Below are 22462 nucleotides of genomic sequence, written 5' to 3' on the forward strand. Positions count from 1 at the left end.
ACTCTCAACCCCTATACTTCGCCCTCTCATTCACTCTTTCTTTTTCTTCTATTCCCACTACCATTCTCAATCCCACACCCAACCTCACTCTCACTCAGATAACCAATTCCATTCCCAATTCCAACCCCACTCTCACTATTGGCAAACAATGGAAGCCCTCTCTTCGAGTCTGCCGATCAATCAGATCCTCTTTCATGGAGTGTTGAGCTTGTTTTACGCATTAATCACTGCTTCTTATTTCAAAAGGCTGGAAAACGCGCAACGTATGACCCTCAATTTGGCACTCTACCATTCCTCATCTTTACCAGTAGTGGAATTCACTAACTTTTTTAACCACATTTGTCATCGCTTTATTTGCGAATCGATAACTATAACGATTTCGTTATTCAGCAAATATTTTGTATCGATAATTGTTTATCGACGATCAGCTGTGTTGTTAAATAAACGGCAAGTAAAGTGGCTGCGTTAAAAATCACGAAATTAATATTTCTGGCAGTTTTAGTTAAAAAAGAAAATCGGAACTTTAATTAAATACTTTGAAACACTTAAAGCTGCTTTATTTATAAATCAAATGGCATTTGAGTACTTGGCGTAAGTTTTACACAAGATGAAGAATTACTAAGTCCATCGCCAGTGGACAGACACCTTCTTAGAGAAGTAGATACCCCATTCCACTTGAATGCAACTGAGTTTCGAAAGCTGTACCGACTAACCCCAGACTTGGCTCGCTCATGATATTATTTCTCAACGTGATGGTCAATTACGGGGTACAGGAATAACTGCGATATCAACAGAGAAAAAAACGAAATTATTACCGTATTTACTTACCTTTTGTTAAAATAGGTAAAAACTTGCACAATTATGACTCTTAAAGCAGTTAGTATACAAAATTTATTTATTTTTGGCTTTCCTTTTGTTCGTTTCGCATTTTTTATGTTTCGTTAAGCTGTTCTGCCACCTTTCTACTATTAAAACGAAATTTAAATGTCATTTATTTCGAGTCGTTAAAACTAAGTTAGTGAATAGTACAATCGATAAGGCAAGCGACAAAATCGTTAATTAAAATCTCAACAAATCGCATCGTTATAAGTTAGTGAGTTCCACTACAGGATAGATTATTGTGCCCCAGTGTCATTCCTTTGTTCAAGCTACACACTTAATATACTCTCGAGGGAGGAATGTGTTGGAAACTAAAGCCTAGGCTGGAGTGTGGTGAACTTTCTCATGAATAGCTCCATGCCGGATGGAAAGGGTGCGACCTCATGGTAAGCTGGAAGCTTAAGAGGCCCGACCTTTGTAGCGTTTTTCAAGCGGTGTTTGCCGCTTCTAAGAACATATTAGACGGGATACTGTCTAGTGCGCTATTTGTTAGCTTCATATCTCTGGCCGGATGCAGCTAATTTTCTTAAAAAATTGTGTGGGTACTATGTGGCATACCGAACTTTTAGCCTGATTTAGAACTTACACGCCGGAGGTGGATACCAATAGGGACTTTGGAACACAGCTGGCCACTTGCAGTGTGCTTTTGGAAAGGTGGCCCTCGAATAAGTTAACCAAGCGCTACGCTGATATTATCTCATGCCACACATCGAAACGCGGCCAACGTGGTGTAATGGTAGCGTGCTCCGCCTACCACACCGAATGCCCTGGGTTCACACCCTGGGAAAAAGCAACATCAAAATTTTATAAATAAGGTTTTTCAATTAGAATACAATTTTTCTAAGCGGGGTCGCCCCTCGGCAGTGTTTGGCAAGCACTCCGAGTGTATTTCTGCCATGAAAAGCTCCCAGTGAAAACTCATCGTCTCGCAGATACCGTTCGGAGTCGGCATAAAACAAGTAGGTCTCGTCTCGCCAATTTGTAGGAAAAATTATAAAGGAGCACGATGCAAATTGGAAGAGAAGCTCGACCTAAAATCTATTCGCAGGTTAATGCGCCTTACATTTATTTTTTTATTTATTTCACACATCGAAACTCTCGTGTCCAGGTAATGAAGACAAGAGGAACAGAGCAGAACGTCTACGGAGCACTAAGTCTCATATCTTAATTGTGATTGGAGCTAAAATGGAGCACTTTCTCATGAACAGCTACTATTTAAACAACTCCAGCTGTGTTAGTTGCATATGACGAGGTGAATCCATCTAATAACTTCATGCTTAACCCCCGGACTATACAAGGATAATTAATAAAAATATCAGCACGGATGTCAACGAAACTCGGGAAGAACAAAGCACCGCAGTTAATTAATATAATATCACATCGTAACATAGTTCAAAAGAGCTGCTTCCACCAACGGTCTCCAACGTCACCTCACAATTAAAAGCATGAACTTTTGTATCATTGAAGTTTGTCTTCCTGGCTGTAGCTAGGTTTGGTTGAACAGACCGAGTCGAGAAGTTCGATTCCAGCACAACACTTGTACCATCAATTGGCTCATTGTGATTCCCTAAACGGCAAATAACCTCTACTGTGTGAGCGGTCGTGCACCTTCTGGCCAGCTTGTCAGCTTTACATTTACCTTCAATATCCCTGTGTCCAGGGGTGGCTTTCCGTAATTCGATGGTCGACACTCGTCGGTACGATACTTCAATTCGATATCGAACCCTCGACGAGGCCGTTTTGGTTTCCGTATTTCGATAAAGGCACTCTCGTTCTCATATTTTGGGAAGTGTTTGGAAAGTGATTTGTGGCTGTCAAAAAGTGTGTGCCATAAATAAAAAATAAAAAGCAAAAAATGTTTAATTGGCGTTATTTTTTGATTTTGGACGATTTTAGTGCGGAAAACTCGTCAATTAATAGGAGAAGGATAAGAGATGTATCTAATCCTATGGAGTTGCCACAAAAACAGTAAGATTATACACATTTCAAAGAGTAAGTCTTAAATCTGTACATTTGCATTTCACAGCTTCCAAACAAAATACCGGCTAACCAAAGAGATTTTTATGGAAATTTTAAGAGAAATCAACCTAAAGGAAGGTGTACGAAGCACGTATATTCCTCCGATTTTGAGGCTAGCAGCAACATTGGAGATATTAGCAGGTAGCCGTTACCAATGGCAAACTGGTGGAGCACACACAGCACCAATGGGGCATAGTACATTGTCGAAGGTTTTTCGCAGTACTTTGGTATCTATGGATGAACATCTTTGTAGGAAGTGGATACTTTTTGAAAAAGACTTTCAGCCATGCAAGGAGTGGTTTAACCAAAAATATAATTTTCCTGGAGGTAATGCAGCTCAATAAATCAATTAATAACGAAAGTTTAGTTTTTTTAAATTCATTCCAGTCGTTGGTGCCGTTGATGGTACTCATTTGCAGTTGCTAAGACCTGTGGAAAATGAACATATTGTCACGGATATTAGCATCACTAAGCTATACCATCACTAAGGCGATGCTAAGGCCATGCCAAGCAGTATTTACGTCAATAATCAAATCAAATCATGTATACACATATATAAGGCAGCCGAAAGAGATGTCACACACAGATGCATTTACTTATACGCCTATGTGTGTGCGAGAGACTGTAAACTACAAACTCACATACATCTGAGAGACGCTGGAAAGTAGAAAATTGTAAACAAGTAGAAACTATATGAGAACTATAAACACTCGAAATAGTTGGTAAAGCCGTGGTTACTCACGAACGTACGTAGAAAAAACGTGTCAGCTGACACGACCTAACTTATGAGTCCGCAATGTAAACGAAAACTCACCGACGTGCAACGCCCGTACGTACGTAGTCCGGAACGTAGAAATCAAAACAATTTTGATTTTTTCCGTAAGAACGTGTCAGCTGATCGCTCTCTCACCAGACAGAGTTGCCTAGTAAACTTTTGTGCACTAATTTTTGACCGTTTGCAATTTTATGCAAAAACACCTAATTAAAGTTTGAAAAATTGTGAAAATAATTCGAAATAATTATGTAAAAGTGCTGATTATAAATATGTAATCTATTTATACTTATTTAATATGTATTCCGGCCTTTTACAATATCAAAAATTAAATTGGAAAAAGTTGATGTTTCCATAAGCATACATGCAAACTGGTCAATGGCAACAGTGCTTTGCTCTAAACAATACACACACAAATATGTTATGTACATGTACACAGACGCACACATTGATTCCTACGGGCTTGAGAGTTCGGTCAAACGTGCTTCGTACGACAAACGTGCGTACGTACGGCACACGTCGGTGGGTAACTGCCGCATAAGATCTGGAAATAGAAGAGCCTAGATGTATGCAGCGTAAACTATAAAAACGGCACAAGCGAGTGAGAAGTAATTCAGTTTGATTTGAGTTGTCAAGCAGTTTGATTAAGACGATATCTAGCGAGCAATAGCAGTGTTTCATTGAGCTATCAATCAGTGTGGTTATTAAGCAAGCTATTCGTTGCACAGTTTGTTATTGTGAAGTACTTTAATAAAGGCGATTTTGCATTATTACAAATTGGAGTTATTTATTCAACAGTTTAGTGATTCGAACTTAGCAGAGCATTGCAAATAAGAGGATTTGCAAGTAAATTCGTTACAATATATATTTCAATAGAAAAGGAAAGCATAGCATTAATGCAATGATTGTAAGTATATATGTACCTGCATACCTATATACATATGTTCTTTAGAACTGTTTATTGAGTAAACGCATTGGACATGCTTTATTACAGATATGTGATCATAAACTAATAATCAAAGCTATATGCCCACAATGTGGAGGTGCTGTACACGACTCATTTGTGTGGAAGGCGACTGGTAATGGAGTGACAATACAACAGTGGGAATAGAAACTCGTGGCTATTGGGTGATTCAGATACCCTCTTGAACCATGGCTAATAACCCCGTACCGGTTACGAGAAGATGAGCCAGACGAAAGGAAAAGCTTTTTTAATGATACTCATAGCAAAGCTAGGAGCATTGTTGAAAGAACTATTGGCGTTTACAAAGGTTAGTTTATGAATTAAATTTATTTTAATTATATTAACTTTAATTGCATGGTCCCGTTTAGGCCGCTGAAGGATATTATCATACGACAGAAAACCAAGATATAGCCCAAAAATTGTTGCGAATATTGCACACGTGTGTGCCGTTCTTCATAATGTGTGCATTAGCCGAAATATTCCTTTTCGTACCAATAATGAAGCTATAACTTCTGTGCAGAAGGAGTGATAGAACCTACCCCGCCAGACACAGGCAACCGAGAAGCAGATAGAATAGGAAATATAATAAAAGACCATCTTTTCCATTCAGCTATGCAAGAATTTCATTTTAATTGGTAGCAAATAAAGTAAAATTGTTTGTAAATTGATAATAAATAAAATATAATTGCACTTCATTCTCGTAAAAGTTCACTCATAGGACGAATTAATTAAATAAAAAAATAGATAAACATTGTACTTATTTAACACATACATACATATAGGTAGCTTCATTTGTTATTCATTTTTCGTTTCAGCAAAGAGAGTTCAACTTTTACTTTTCCCAAATCCGCCTCCATTACTTGCACTTTAATTTTCTTATACTGAACTTCAATTGCAATTTGTTTTTCCATTAACTGCAGCTTCTTTTGTCCAATTTCGTTGCTTTCTTTTAAGAGCCTTAACATTTCAGTTTGAAATTTTTCCTGATTATCTATTTCTTTTTCAATAATTTTAATTTGGGATCTGTAAGTTTTCTTGCTCTGGGAGCTTGTGGTGGCTCGTTTTCGCTTACTGATCCTGAAGTTATATTATCTCTTGGTGACTCACTTGGCGCTTTATTCTCGTCGTTGCTAGAGGAACTATATGCGCTTAAATTGCTGTAAAGCAGTCGTTTATGAATGCTTCCTCTGACTGCTTAGAAGAGCAAGGATGGTCTGTATTGCTTCCATGTGACATAGCGCCTGGAACTCCCAACAAATGTTCATTTATTTTTGCTACGGCAATTATTCGTTCTTCCGTGTCGTTTAAAGAAACGGCGTCATATGGACCACCGCCACATCTTTTTAAACTCTTCATGCGTTGTGTTAGTTTGCGTTTCGTGTTATATTTGTAGTCAGTCCATACCTAGAAGAAATAAAAGTATGTTGTTATCACAAACAATACATTTTCAAAGAGAATTTGTATAATTTCTAATACCACAACGCACTTTCTGCAATGCCTGCGTCACCTTTACAGGAGGACCGTTACTATTTAGCAGGTCCGTTAATTTGCTCCATAGCTGTTTTTTCTTCGCGCGGCCGTTATTAGTATTTTGTAAGCTATTTTTCGCTAACGCATTATGCTTTTCCATAAATTCTACTAGTAATTTCAGTTGAGCAGCCTTTGTTTGTTGGCTCCTATGTAAATAAATATCAAATATGTTAAATCACAAAAATATTAAAAATTTTAACTTACACTTTGATGCGGTTAATAGCTGCGAAAAAGAAAAACGATAGCAAAATTAATGTCGAACTGTTTACATCGAACGTTCGATACAACGCGACGATATTTTTTGTTAGAGAAAGCAAAAACGATACTTCGACACTAATTTCTGCTCGATATCGAAATACGGAAAGCCACCCCAGGTATTCCTATAAGGCTGATACCGAAGTACTCCGCCATCTCGAAGAGAGATCTGCGGCATTTAGAGATCGACTTTGTATTTTCAATACATAAGTTCAAAGCCTTAGCGCGGCCTGGCCGTACCAGAAAATTATCACCGTTTTCCTTCTTTAGACACAGGTGTCAAATGATTTACAGCACCGGGCATTACTCATATTTCTGCTTGAGAAAGAATACAATGGTCAGGAAGGGGGAAGGAGATTTTTAGACCCAGGTCGGGTCAAAAAAATACCATCACCCACCTTCCTGTCAAGCCTTGAGCCATCAGTGGGTGCGAATAAATCTCTTAAAAAAATTCGTGTACCTTTTGAAAATGAGTATAAAATCCACAATAGCACAAGAAAACTAACAAAGCATACCAAAAGTTTGGCTACTGTATCGTTTTTGTTGTTGTTATTTATAACGCTTTTATTAATAGACTTTTGTCAGGCGGCGGCTGTTTGACAATTGGTGTTTAGTGTACGCGTAATGCCAAAACGGCCGACAGCTGCGACAGCCGGCAATTGTTGCTGTCGCGACTGTCGTTCTTACATTTAAAATTGCTTCATTTATTTAGCGACGCGTATGGACTTAGTGCTTAAACTAATGTAAGTAAGTAGTTCTTATATATTTTTCTAGTTCGCCGATCTGTCTATGCAAAACAATCTGTGGATACTCTAGTCACTAGCTGAAAGGAAGCGGCATGCGGCGAACAAAAGCATCGATCCAAGCGATGGCCTCTATGCACGTCTCACTCACTATCCATCCATCTGTATGCCACGATCTGCACTTGACAATTTCCACACATAGGCACGCACAAACCTATGGCGGCCTTTTGTTGTCACTCTGCATCTGCGAATAGAAAAAAGTAAGTTTATCCGCGCTCATCCTCCTTCTGGTATACAGACACCTATTTATGTGCGAATACTTACTGGGTACTCGTTTGTAGATAATATATGAGTTTGTAAGTAGGTTTGTTGGATTTGTATTTGCCGCTACGACCAGCTGCATTTAATTATTCATAAAATTCACTTGCAAAGTTAGCCAGCATCTACGAGACTCAACTAAAAGTGCTAATGACAATAGAAGATCATTACGTTGGACAAATCCTTGTATTTAGTCGCAAAGACTATTCTTAGTATCTGGTTGATCATTCGTTTTTTTTTTTTTAACAGCGACTGCAGCAGGTTAGAATGCGTACATAAAGAATAAACCCCGTCAGATCGCAGGTTCAATAACCATCACTGGACTCTGTACCAAAATAACTGCTCTTCAGACGTTCCCTAAAAGCTCTTGCTACTAAAGTTCTTGATTCAAGCTTAAGTGGAATGCGCTTGAAGGCATTTTGTTGTTGTTGGTTTTTGTGAGTGTTATCGAACTGAATGGTCCCTTGGCGCATATAGATCCGGTACAATCACCATTAAAGTACAAGCCCGACCATCTCTGAAACGAATTGATGTGACCACATTGAACCTCTAATTGATACCGCTAACTGATATTGCACGAATGTGAGGAGTGTATTGAAGATGTGGACAGTCCTTTGCCGAATATGAGTCCGTACGCTCGGGTACTTTCTTCTAGTGATAGCCCCACTATCTCGGGAACGATTTTTTCGACCCCTCGACCTTTTGGATATGTGGATTTTAGACGCCTCTTATGAGAAGTAATATAAAAAGTCAATATCGTTTAGTTTACCTTTATATTACGGTTCCCGAGTACCCTGAGGCCATCTGGGCATCCTAACAGACATCTAATTGAAGAGGGCCGCCTTCCATGGAATAAAGAGTCATCTCCGCAAGCACTACGAAGAAAGCAGGCATACATTAATTCAGCAAGTTCAACCAAAAGCGCATAAAAAGGCTCATCCACAAATAGTCAGCAAAATCGTATGCCGATAAATGCCCCGGGTACACAGTTCTCAGGGTCCAATACTCGAAACTCACAGCTGGGTAAAGCAGATGTCCCAAAGAGATGCGCAGCACTTTGGTGCAAACTCGATCCTAATACTGTGAACCAACAACTTCAACACACATTTTTCTCTGGTTCAGCGCTATTTAAACCGAAAGTTTCCTTGAACTTTTGTTAGATTATAACGATGGCAATTCGTCAGTGATAACACCTGTTGGAAGGACAAGGTATTGCTACAAGAAGCGCGAAGAAGTCGTCAGGTTAACTTTAACGAGGCTAATGCATTTTAGCTACATAGCTTACCCGGACGTGCTCGGAAGACTCAGTGATACTTCGAAACGATCCCTTTTATTCTCAACATTCTTCGGAAGGCAGTTGAACTTACATACTTCTCGGTATATCGCACGGTCAGAAGACCGATATCAATGAATATTACCAGAAGTTAGTTGAAACTTGTAATATTCGCGGTAACAGGGAAGTACGCGATGAGATCGAATGGAATGAGAGGAGTACATGAACGCTACCATGCGCTGAAAATGTTAGCGAGGCACCTGTCCGAAAGCATCAGTTCGAGAAGAAAGCTCAAAACTTGTATCACAAAACTCAGCGATAGGTGGAAGCGTTTAAATCTGGGCCGAACTCCTGTAAGAACGAAAACGGCGATATAGCGAACGAAGTTTTGTAAAATGTTTCGACAATGGAGGAAATACTTGCTTGCTTTCTTGAATAGAAAATAATAAATGTGGAGGCGAGGAGTTAGTAAAGAGCATGCATTTACTTCTAAGTAATTTATTGTATGGCAAATGCATGTCTGGCCATTGGAATATGGGTGTTCTTTTCCCAAGGAGATCTTGCAAAGTATCACATATAAGGGCCAGTCAAGCAAATTGTGGGAAAGATTAAAGCTTTGCAGTCGGTAGCGATCTTATCTGACTTCCTACCTAATTAATCTAGCATAACCAAGATTTTCACTGCGCAAAACTTTGAAAAAATTAATCACATACATGGCCTCTCCGTCCGCTTTAAGACCGGCCAATAGGACCAAAAGAAGCCCCCCTTCGCCGTCATGTGCGAACTTAGTTTCCTGGTTTAATTATTCCTGTTAGCACAATGACATTGAATACGACTTTGGGTAGGTTTCATTAAACAGTGTGACTTGCTTTCGTAATTCAAGTTGGAGAAAACAACCTAATTAACCTCTCAGCAACAGTTTTTTATAAGATCGTGAAACTGGTATACTGGCCTCAACACCTGTCCCATAAGTTAAGCTTACTTAAAAGTAGAATATAAAGCAGAAAATTTGTCATCCTTGGTGAACGAGAACAAGACAAAGCACCATTTGCGTCTAGGCAGCCACATCATTTGCCATTGTGTTGTAACAGCAAAGGATTTCGGTTATCTGTACACCAGAATTAGCAAATACCCAAAAACTTCAGCTGAAAAACTAAGCTGTTATACACTGAAAGAAAAAGACAGGTAAAATCAACCGAAATACGGGTCAATTCAACCGAAATTTCTGTTAATTTTTATCCATCGCAACAAGATGTTGAATCAACTGCGCAAAAATCGTTGATTCGTAATTGACCGTTTTAGTAGTAAAATGAACAAAAAAGTTGTTGCGACAGCTTTGTACGAAAGTACCTATGTTGCCATATACATAAATAAATAAATAAATGTAAGGCGCGATAACCTCCGAAGAGATCTAAGGCTGAGCTTCTCTTCCAATTTGCGTCGTGCTCCTCTTGATTTTCCTTACAAATTGGCCGGACGGGACCTACATGTTTTATGCCAACTCCGAACGGCATCTGCAAGGCAGATGAGTTTTCACTGAGAGCTTCTCATGGCAGAAGTACACTCGGAGCACTTGCCAAACACTGCCGAGGGGCGACTCCCCTTAGAAAAAGGTTCTTCTAATTGAAAAACCTTATTTCTAAAATTTTGATGTTGCATTGCCCGGGGTGCGAACCGAGGGCATACGGTGTGGCAGGCGGAGCACGCTACCATCACACCACTATGGGACTTACTAACCGAACGTCAACTGGGCTACATCAAATATGCTGGCACACATTAAACATTAAACACTTTATTAATTTGTTTTATTAAACGCATTTTCACCAAATTTTATATTTTATAATTTTTTTAATTTATAGTTTTGAACTTCGCTTTGCAAATAGAAATGAAAATAGTAGTCACAAAACTGATTCTCAATTCTTTCAGTTGCAGATCAGCTCATTCTCAATTTCTTCTCCGCATATAGTTGCCACACTTGATTGTTTCGAAGAAAACTTGTAGTATAAATTTTTGACATAACATTTTAAATAGAGAACTTGTAAGTTATAGAAAAGTAAAGAATCAAATCGCTAGAAGGTAATTCACCACTGGAGTTACTTTACGTGTAATTCGGCAAGTTTAATTTTCGTAACACTTTAAGTTGAAACGATTCCAAAGCAACTCAAACTTTTATGTTGTCGGAAACATCAATATTAAAAAATGATGTTTTTTATTATCTTATTAAGTTCGTTCGCGTGAGTAAAAATTCGTAAAAACTTGTTATTAAAATTGGAAAAATCCTATTCGTTCAAACAAAACGTCGCTTGGACGAGAAGTTGTAAAATTGTACCCGATAAATAGGTGTCCCGGTATCTCATAATTTTTTGCACAGTAATTTCAAAAAAGGGTTTTTCGTTTTGTATTGATAACTGAAAAACTAGCTTTTTGTTGTTTTCCCATTTTGTGTGTTTTTTAGATTTGATGGTTTTCTTATTTTGGTGTTTTTTTTTAACAAGTGGCACCATCGTCATAAGTACAAAGTAGAGAGCGCATTGAAATTTGCTCATGTATTGACAGTTGATCGCTGTTGAAATTACCTGTAACATCAGTTGTGTTAACAGAAAAATCAGTTAGATTGGCCAGGAATCTGTCAATTTTACAGAATTGTGTTAACTTAAGAGCGACAATTTCTCTTCTGTTGAAATAACTAAACTAATTTGTTTGTTTGACAAAGACTTGGGTCGAATTAACCATAATTCGATCAATTTCACCGAATCTCCATTAAGTCAAGAACAACAGAACCGATTTTTTTATTTTACTAGCACAATTTCTTTCAGTGTATGGTACAGAAAAGAGAAATGGTATTCAAAGTTGTTCCCCTGCGCTATAGCGATGGCAAGTATCACAAAAGATCGATGCACATAGGGAAGGTGTTCGCGTCGCCACCCGACTATGAAATCAAAAGAAGAGAGAAAGCCCCACTTCATTGGAAGAGCCAGATGAAAACGATTTGAGTTCACTAAGTCGACTGTTGTGCTTTGTTTTACGGTCAAACCCGTATAGACATGATCTTGTGTTTTTTTGCAGGATCTAGCTTGTCACGATATTTGAAGCTTCTAACCAGTAATTGAAAATTCTTTATTACTCTGGCTTTTTTTGCTTGCCCTTGCTCCGGCTCTGAACATAAACAGTGCATGAAGCAGAGCCGTAGCATAAAATAGTGATGGCATTTCTTATGCTCTGCTACGAGCTACGACTTGTTTTTGAGCGCATCAAATAGCAGAAAAAAACTCATAGCATTGTACTGAAGCGGTAGCAAAACCAAAATTTATGCTATTTTCTCTGTTGGACATTGTTTTGCAGAGCTTAGTCTTTTCTGGCGCTACAATAACTTGTAATGCAACAGGGGAGCAGAGGTGAGTGTGCCGATGAAATAACAATAAGAACAAAAACAAGTAGCTGCAACAAAATCTTAAAGACCGACAAATAAAACCACAAGTACAAAAACAGCAACATTACAACGCTTCATCAGCTCCAACAACAAAAAGGAGAGAAAACAAGTAAGGAAGGTTAAGTTCGGGTGTAACCGAACATTACATAAGTGTTCTTTAATTCCATATCACATACGTTTGGGAAATATCAACCAAATTGTAGACCAAGGGTGATGTTTTTTGCAACGATTTTCCTCCATCCTTTGTCAAATAAGGGAAAATCACCAGGTATGAATATGAACCTAACAGGGTTACCCCCTGGAATGTCTTTGTATGACATGGGTATCAAATGAAAGGTGTTAATTAATATTTTAAAAGGGAGTGATCCTTAGCTCTTTTCGAGATATCGCCATAAAGGTGGACCAGGGTGACCCAGAACATCATCTGTCGGGTACCGCTAATTTTTTTATATATGTAATACCACGAACAGTATTCCTGCCATGATTCCAAGAACTTTTGAGCCCTACAGAACTTTTTTATTTTCTTCTACTTAATATGGGTAGGAGTCACACCCATTTTATAATTTTTTTTTTTTTTCAAGTTATATTTTGCGTCAAAAAACCAATCCATCCCTTTTTTCGTATTTGGTATAGAATTATGGCTTTTTTTCATTTTTCGAAATTTTCTATACCGAAAAAGTGGGCGTGGTCATAGTCGGATTTCGCCCATTTCCAATACAAAGATAAAGTGAGTTTAGATAAGTACGTGAACTAAGTTTAGTAAAGATATATCGATTTATGCTCAAGTTATCATGTTAACAGCCGAGCCGGTCGACTGTGTATGAAAACTTGGCGTGGCTTCAACCGATTTCGACCATTTTCACGAAAAACAGTCACCGTCATGGAAGCCTTTACTAAGTTTCACAAGGATTGGTAAATTTTTGTTCGACTTATGGCATTAAAAGTATTCTAGACAAATGAAATGAAAAAGGGCGGAGCCACGCCCATTTTGAAATTTTCTTTTATTTTTGTATTTTGTTGCACCATATCATTACTGGAGTCGAATGTGGACATAATTTACTTATATACTGTAAAGATATTCAATTTGTTGTCAAAATTTTACTTTTAATATTTTTTTTTTAAAGTGGGTGTGTGCGTCATCCGATTTTGCTAATTTTTATTTAGAACACATATAGTAATAGGAGAAACGTTCCTGCCAAATTTCAACATGATATCTTCAACGACTGCTAAATTTCAGGTTGCTAAACTTTTAAATTACCTTCTTTTAAAAGCAGTGCCACGCCCATTGTCCAAAATTTTACTAATTTTCTATTCTGCGTTATAAGGTCAACCCACCTACCAAGTTTCATCGCTTTATCCATCTTTGGTAATGAATTATCGCACTTTTTCGGTTTTTCGAAATATTCGATATCGAAAACGTGGGCGTGGTTATAGTCCAATTTCGTTCATTTTAAATAGCGATTTTAGATGAGTGCTCTGGAACCTACATACCAAATTTCATTAAGATACCTCAAAATTTACTCATGTTATTGTGTTTACGGACAGACGGACGGACATGGCTAAATGAATTTCTTTTTTTGCCCAGATCATTTTGATATATAGAAGTCTATATCTATCTCGATTAGTTTATGCCGTTACGGGGTACCGTTATGCGAAAAAAATTAATATACTCTGTGAGCTCTGCTCAGCTGAGTATAAAAACAACATAAAAAAGCAGTGCCCTAGAGAGCAAACAGCAACACATTTTTTCGCGCTCTCGCTTCACCACAAATACCATTTCGTTTTGAGTTTTAATTCTGCTTTCGAAAGCTCGTAGCAGATGTTATGCTCTTTTATGTTACTGCTCAGCTCTATGCTCTGTTCATGTTTAGAGCCGTAGCAGTAGCACAACATATTTTTCGATGCTGGTGCTGCTCTGGAGTAGCAAATGCAAACAGTGTTTCTAACTCCTTCCTTAAAATAGAAACCAACCACTCTGGTTACGAACCGATTTGCATACAAAAGATAAACGGATAAAATAAGATCTGATAAGAAAATATGACAGATTGAACTTAGAGCAAGACATACTTAACATTAATTAAACTGAAATCTCTTTTGAAAGCTCACTATCTAATATAATATGACAACACAAATTGAGAAATATTTCTATACTTAACATTTCGACAGCTGACAATTTAATTAGCAAAGAATGCTTTTACTTCCTTTTAGGATTATGGACTGCACGACTTCAATAGCTCAGGTTTTGTTTTCTCCTATTGAAAGAATTGCAAAGTGATATTTGAAAGATAGTAAGATACAGGGTGTTTATGTTATTTAGAGCATATCTATTTTAAAATTTACTTATCAGATATCGGTTTTGAATACGAACCTGGATAAATTCTTTACAGAGCTGGTAAAAGGCGAGACACGTTCATTTTAAGCTGAAAATCGTGGGTAGTTATTCATCTAGTATGGATTGTATAATCTTCACTAAGTCACTTATCGATCTTTTAGCTTTCTACATGACAACTAAATCACCGACTGTCAGTTAAGTGCAAGCAAAAAATGTAAACAAAAGTCAGCTGTTTTGGTGGGTTTCGTGTATTTAAAGTCTATTGTTGTGATTTGTTCTATAAATTATTTATAAACATCGATTCAACTGTGGCTAAATCACTCTGTGTTGGTGAAAACGTGAATGTCTTTTTATCCCCTAGATAAATTCGAACTTAATCAGCCTAGTTAATAGTACTATTTAGTTGAAATGTAGCTCCGCCGCCCAGTCAATGAAGCAGAACCCAAGGTCTTCCGGCGACTATCTTTAATGCGTTTTCTCATGTGGAGAAGGAATCGATCAGTATCATTTACTAGTATTTGAAAAAAATTTTGAGAGTTTTGTGTCAGGTATTAACAAGAAGCAGCCACTCGTCTACAACTACGACTTTCTTTGCCCACATAACTCCTGCACCCAACTTAGTTATAGATCGTCGTCAGTGTGCTGAGCTATGGGCAAGTGTGCCGCTATTATAGGTTTCATTCTTAAGATATATCAGTTAAGCAGTATCTCTGTTCACTTTCTATAATAGGCGGTACATACTGCAAGTGACCTGCACAATTTCGAATTCCCATAGACCCACATCATATTTTCTCCCCCGAGGGCATAGTAATTATTACCTAGCATCGAGGGCAGACTCCGTTGCAAAATGATTTGAGTTACTAAGAATAAAGTCAGAGCTCGTAATAATTCTGGACCTTCTACGGCTCACATGTTTATAATACATCTAATTTCAGACAGAGTGGGGTCCATCCGTTTGCCACAAAGCAATAGTCTTACGAAACCAGTACAAAGATGCCGACTATGTACTTACTCGGTCATCTTCATTAAGCTTCTATCACAACTTGAAGTCAAATATTATTGATTCATTTTTTTTTTTTTTTGTTAATTTTCCGACAGTGTGAAATCATCCAAAATAACTACAGTGGCTTTGGCTCTTTCTTTTCCCCAAATTCTAACTACATTCATCGAGATTACCTATTCTGAAACTATATTATAGTATACGTAATAATAATATTTGATGTATATTGGAATGACTTTTCGCCATTCCTTGTCAAATTTGGTTCTGAGTCAAACAGGTTTCGGCGTTGCGCCATCATCGATGCCATTTTTCATTATCTTTTTCTTTTTGTTTTTTGAGAATGAAAAATAACTCTAACGATGGCCCAACGCAGAAACTGGTTTGTCTCAAAACAAAATTTGAAAAGGGATGGCGGAAAATCGTTCCAATATACATAAAATATCATTCTTATAGATAGTTTCAGATTAGATAGTCCGGATGGAAGTAGCCAGAATTTGGCGATCTTGTTCTGGTGGAAAGAGAGAGTTAAAGCCATCGTAGTTATCCCGGATAACTTCACCCTGATATTTACCAAAAAAATCCACTTGGCAGTCCCCAAGGATCTGAAGCAAGTCCTTAAGATCCTTTAACCAGAGCAAAGTAGAAAGTAAATAAGCTACGGCTGCCGGGTGCCACAGATACTATCACGACCCAAATGGGACTATTTGTATATTTAAGTTGTGCTTACCCATCAAGAGCTACTTCCTTTAGCATAATGAGCAGAAATTGAAAGTAGCTACTTGATTATCAATAACTCTTTACTGACCGACTGCAAGTTTCCGGCAAAACAAGCAAACCCACAACCATCACTTGCTATTGCCACCATCATAATGGAAGCCACACCTCCTATACGACTTTGGCCCTTAAGAAGCTGAGTTTTTACTAATAACTAACGCAAGTTCCGCTTACTTTTCTCTTGCCTGGGACGTTCGTAATTTTCTCTGCTGCCAAATTCGGCGGTCGACATGAATACGTTTGGTCGAGCACTCTATCCAATCGTTTAACATGACTTTCGCTAAAAAAAAAAAAAATTTTTTTAATTTAGTTGAACGATTTTACTGAAAAGAATACTTACATGAAATAATAATAAGACTAAAAGCTAGAAAATATTTAGGTAGGTCTTAGGTACTAGTCATCACACTCCTCATGAATCTGGGGCGTTGATCAGATAATTAAATAATAGCGTTGGACGTGTCAAATTTCTAAAAATGTGAGGCGTAGCATAACCTTGGGGCCTACTCTGTATTGCGATGCGAAAGAAAAAATACGCGAAATCGCAAAATCGGTACTCTGTATCTTGACATTCGCATGTATATTTTGACTTTCGCATTCACATTTTGCCCATTCGCAATTTTTCTCCCTTTTCGCATTGCCGGCACTCTGTAAAGCGAAAGCGAATGTCAAACAGCATTCATTTTCGCATTTTTCTTGCTACAAGTAATAGGCATTCGCATTGTTCAAATATGTAAGTATTAATTGATGATTTTATAAATTGATATCTTTATATTCATTTAAAAATATATAGGACAACTCAAAAAACAAAACAAACACAAAAGCAACAATTTGTAATCCTAGTGGACTTAAAATGCATAAATAAATAACAATTAAATCGAAACCACTTTTTTATAAAGCATTTCTATTTGAAATCATGTCATTTTTTATTTGTTCTCTGATACAACTAGCAATATTTCCCATTCTATGATTTTCCACGTTTTCTGTATTTATCACGTTCACTTCTTCCAGTTCAATTTCTGAACTGGGAGGATTTCTTCATTTAAATCAATCCTTTCTTCATTTAAATCGTTCCATAATGCTACAGAATCCTTTTTTTAATTTGTTCAACAAAAATTAATCGTTTGCCGAAATTGTAATCGCCTTGTTTCTTTTGTTCTCTTTCTTTGAGTTTGGTCAGTGATGCATACTCAAGCAAAAAATTAGCGAAAAATAAAAAAGCGACATTGTTAGCGATGCGATAGCGCTACAGAGTTCCAATTACCTTTCGCATCGCAATTTATTTTCGCATCGCACTGCCTTTCGCATCGCAATACAGAGTAGGCCCCCTTATTAAGGTTCAGTTGGTCTTATATATGACTATCAATAGATTTTTTTCACAGGCCGTTTTCTATTAATGTATGTATTATGCGTTCCAAATATGAGCCAAATCGGACCACAAATACGAGCTTTTTGAATATATCGAACCTTGCGCCACCTAGCGGCAATTTTTTTTTTTCATAGGTCGCTTTCTATTCATGTATGCATTATGTGTTCCAAATATGAACCAAATCGGACCACACGTTTTTTTTTAATATTTCGATCCGTGCGCCACCTATCGGAGTTGTTTTCTTATTATTGTATTATCATCGGGTTCTGAACTATATTCCAAGTTTCAAGCTTGTGGTTTATCGGGAAGTTACTTAAATTTCAATTACCAGCCAGCAAGCCAGCCTGTCAACTCAAGCTAAGTAAAACACGTTTAAAAAGATCGTATTCAAAACACTTCACACACCCTGTAACGCTGCTTAAAAACTCCCGTTTCTTATCGCAATATGAATCATTCAAATTAGAACTAAATGAAAGCTCATTTGCATTTATTTGGTGTTACATTTGTGATGAAGAACAAATTAACAGCAAAAACAAATGCCAAGTTATGGCATATCGGGTTTCGCCCATCAAGCGCTAGTACGAGTTTGTACGATCGAATCGATAAATATGAACAGCCAGTATGCAAATCCTTACGTAGTACGTAGTCATAAGTACTGAGTGCTCAACCAGCTCCCTCTCAAGCACATCATCGCTACGCACTTTCCACGTGTCCATAATGAAATATATGGAAATTATGTTAAATGATGAGCAGCAGCTGAAAGTGGTTGAACGCTGAAAGTTAAGCAATGAGCACTCGCGTACCAGTAGGTGAGTGGGTGGCTCACTGTGTTATTGTGGGGTCAATATGGAATAATGCGTATGAAGAACAACCATAGAAATGCATTTTGAAGCATGTGTCACTTAATTTCACTAAAAGCTAAAAGCCAATGTGAACAAAAGAATTAGAAAGAATGGAAGCGTACGAGCGTAAGAGGGCTTTAGCAAACTGGCCACAATGCATTTTGGCTTTCATACTTAGCTCGGGTGTGCAATGAACAGATGGACAAATGCGACTGGTTGAAATGAATAAATAAACAACAACAATATATAATATGATAACAGCGAAATAAAGACAAGTATTTGTGCGGCAGAGTACGCAAATAAACGTAAACGTTTTTAAATCCGTAATGAAGCGTTCCATGCCGAAGAACTGAACAAAATTTGTTTCGATGCAGAAGAGTACAGGTTTTTCTGAGTATAGCTAGCCCCGACCGCCGTGGTATGATGGTAGCGTGCTCCGCCATCCACACCGAAGACCCTGTGTTCACGCCCCTAGAAAAATAACATCAAAATTTTAGAAACAAATTTTTTCAATTATAGTAAAATTTTTCTAAGACGGGTTGCTCCTCGGCAGTGTTTGGCATGCACTCCAAGTATATTTCTGCCATGAACAGCTCTGAGTGAAAACTGATCTGCCTTACAGATGCCGTTCGGAGTCGGTATAAAGCGAGTAGGTCCCGTCCCTCCAATTCGTAGGAAAAATTAAAAAGGAGCACGACGCAAATTGGAAGAGAAGCTCGGCCTCAAATCTATTCGAAGGTTATCGCGTCTTACATTTATTTATTTATAGCTAACCCCCGAATATGTACGTTTTTAGTTTCGAAACGGTCGAGCTGTCGAGCGCGGTTCTGATATGTGAAGGACGCTAGCTTTGCCCAACTCTGTATGCTTTCAGTTTCTATGTAGCCTTCAGACTTTTCGTTTTGATTTACGGGTATTAGGTGCCAGAATATGCCCGCGGCATGGTATTACTTACTTACTTAATTGGCGCTTAACGGTTTAACCGGTTATGGCCGTCCAACAAGGCGCGCCAGTCGATCCTTCTCTCTGCCAACCAGCGCCAATTGGTCACACCAAGGGAGTTTAAATCTTGGCCGGAGCATCATCTTTCATTCGCATAACAAATCTTCTTCGGCACTCGCCATCGCCAACGCGTAAAGGTCCATAAATCTTTCGAAGAACTTTTCTCTCGAACACTCCCAAAGCCGTTTCATCTGATGTTGTCTTTCTCCATACTTCGGTACCATATAGCAGGACGGGAACGATAAGTGACTTCTAGAGTATGATTTTCGTTTGCCGAGAGAGGACTTTACTTTTCAATTGCCTACCTAGTACAAAGTAGCATTTATTGGCAATAGTGATTCTTCGCTGCATTTCAGAGCTGATGTTGTTGCTAGTGTTGATGCTGGTTCCCAAATAAACGAAGTCTTTTACTATTTCGAAATTATGGCTGCCAACAATAGCAAGGTTGCCAAGGCTTATGTGTGCTGAATCTTTGCTCCATGACAGCAGGTACTTCGTTTTGTCCTCATTCACCATAAAACCCATGTTTACCGCTTCTTTTTCTAGTTTGGAGTAAGCAGAACTAACGGCCGTTAGTTCCGCGGCATGGTATACCCGTCGTAAAAGGCGAGCAAAATATCGAGGCTATCCAATCCTGAGTGGTGATAACTCGAAAGGGAAGCTTCCGAGACCCTATCAGGGTCGAAAAAAACTGTACCGTGCGAAGCAGATATAACCACTATGTAACGTGATATTATGTATCGCATGATGCTTGTATACAAATCTCGTCTCCTGTCCTAGGGATCGGCCACCTCGTGGGCGATTTACGGTACGCTGTGCTTTTATATTGCATGTTGGTATTTTCCTTACATGTGGGGGAGTTAACCTTTACAGTCTCTTTTCCGCTGAAGTTGACAATAAAACATTCTCTCCGGATTAATGCGGTATCTCCAGCTTTCGAAGTAGACAATAAAACTTTCTCTTCGGACTAATGCTGCCTTCTTCGTTGGAAAGTTGGCAATAAAGTTTTCCCTTGGTTCGTCCACTAGGGCACAGCAGCCTCTTCACCCGTTCTAACCTAAGCATGAATATTTCAAAGATTATTTAGGCTATGCTGAACGGTTGGCAACGAAGCTAGAGGAAATGTGATTAGTATCTTTGGGACTCGTTTGAAAGGGGATAATCTTTCAGTGAACGGACATTTAAATTCGATTTGGTGGAAGAGTTGTAATGGCATTTCTTAATTTTGATGCAGGATAACATGGTGCTCAGAAAATGTTGTTTACATCCCTTAAAAATTTTGGAATTATATCATCTATCTGGCAGTGTCCCAAGCATCAGAACTGTAGAGTGAATTATGTATACTTCAAATAAAATGGTAATGGACTCAAAGTGGAGTTACCTTGCAACCGGATGCCATTATACTTAAAATGGTACCAAGGTAAGACCTTGTGATTGTACAACCGATTACAAGCTAATTTGGTACCAACGAAGTTGTCGTTGTTGTATTAACGACAAAGATACTTCCCGAAGGTTTTGGGTTTTTGTTGATGGTTCCTTTGGATATAGATCCGGTGGCAAAGCACCATCAAAGTACTAGCGTGCCCATCTAGGGAACGATTAATATGGCCCATTAAACCTTCTAGGCCATCCCGCCCTCGACCCCCTAGTTGCATGAGGAACTTGGGATCGCCAGAGCCTTCCCTGTTAGATATGTGTATAATACATTGATATTTGTAACGGTATTCCCCTCGCGTAGGTGAGGTTGACAATTGGGTTGCGGAAGCTTCGAAGCTATAAAGCTGTGTATTGCACTTATCAGCCCCTTGAATCCCTGGTACCTACGATCGTGCACTGAAGTGTTTTAGCAAGAAATATGGAGGCGATAGTTGGGTCACTGATCATGCAAATAGATCATTTGTGTTTTGTCACCGTGAGGTTGAGCCTTCAAGGCAGCTACTCACGTTAAAAGCATACAACTAATTGTTCGTTAGGACAAGGATAGGGTTAAAAATTTATTAACAGCAATGCATGTCTGTCGTAAAAGGCAAATAAAATCTAGCTACCCGATCCGGAGAAGGACACGTTTCCTAAAAGATGGCGATGTGACGTAATGGACGTCTTGTGAGACCAATTATGGTCTATAAAAACTAGTACCGCGAGAAGCTATGCGATTGTATCTATATTTAGGTCTCACATTGGGTGAGAAACCATTGCCTAAGGAGTCTTCGTTTTAAAAACCTTTGCCTCTAGATATGCACATAAGAAATTTAGAGTATAGTCTTAGGATACAAGCGTGATTTTCAGTCTCTTCAACCCAACCAACCTGTAACGTACCGTGTTTATTTGGCAGATAAAGCTCTTGCCACTCCAAGTTCATCACGGAAGCAGAAGATTGGATGACCTAGAAGAGAGGTCATATCAAATCGCTCCCGCTATGGTTGGGCTAGTACTGCACGTATGGTAACCTGGGTCGATTTGTATGGACGAAAGTTAACCTATTCGCGCCATCGATTTTTCGATAGGATTTGAGTTCCACTACGCACACCCAAAAAAAATAATTTTCGAGGCTGCGAAATTTAATTTTTTTGACCTTTTTCCGACTTTGATTTTTAAGGTTTTTTCATGACCTACGAAAAAAAATTTCATTTGCATACCCTGTCCGACCCAAAAATGTCCGCTAAAAACGTTGGCGATAACAGTTTTTTGAAAAAAAAAAATAAATACCCAAAAAAATAATTTTCGAACCTGCGAAATTTAATTTTTTTGACTTTTTTCTAATTTGATTTTTAAGGTTTTTTTCATGACCCACTAAAAAAATTTCCTTTGATTGTAAAATTTTCATTTTGGGTCGGATATGGTATACAAATGAAAGTTTTTTTAGTAGGTCATGAAAAAAACTTTAAAAATCAAAGTCGAAAAAAGTAAAAAAAATGAAATTTCGCAGGCTCGAAATTTACTTTTTTGGGTATGCGTAGTGAAAC

General features: G+C 38.2%; 1 long non-coding RNA gene across 1 annotated transcript; it reads left to right on the forward strand.

Annotated features, from left to right (window-relative positions):
• Window positions 1-4322: 4322 nt before the first annotated feature.
• Window positions 4323-5186, forward strand: LOC137254083 (uncharacterized). The gene is made up of 3 exons (XR_010953974.1): window positions 4323-4577; window positions 4665-4941; window positions 5003-5186. It is a non-coding gene; the product is annotated as an uncharacterized lncRNA (long non-coding RNA).
• Window positions 5187-22462: the final 17276 nt, after the last annotated feature.

The sequence above is a fragment of the Eurosta solidaginis genome, chromosome 5 (genome assembly GCF_040869045.1).
Source record: "Eurosta solidaginis isolate ZX-2024a chromosome 5, ASM4086904v1, whole genome shotgun sequence".
NCBI classification, from domain to species: Eukaryota; Metazoa; Arthropoda; class Insecta; order Diptera; family Tephritidae; genus Eurosta; species Eurosta solidaginis.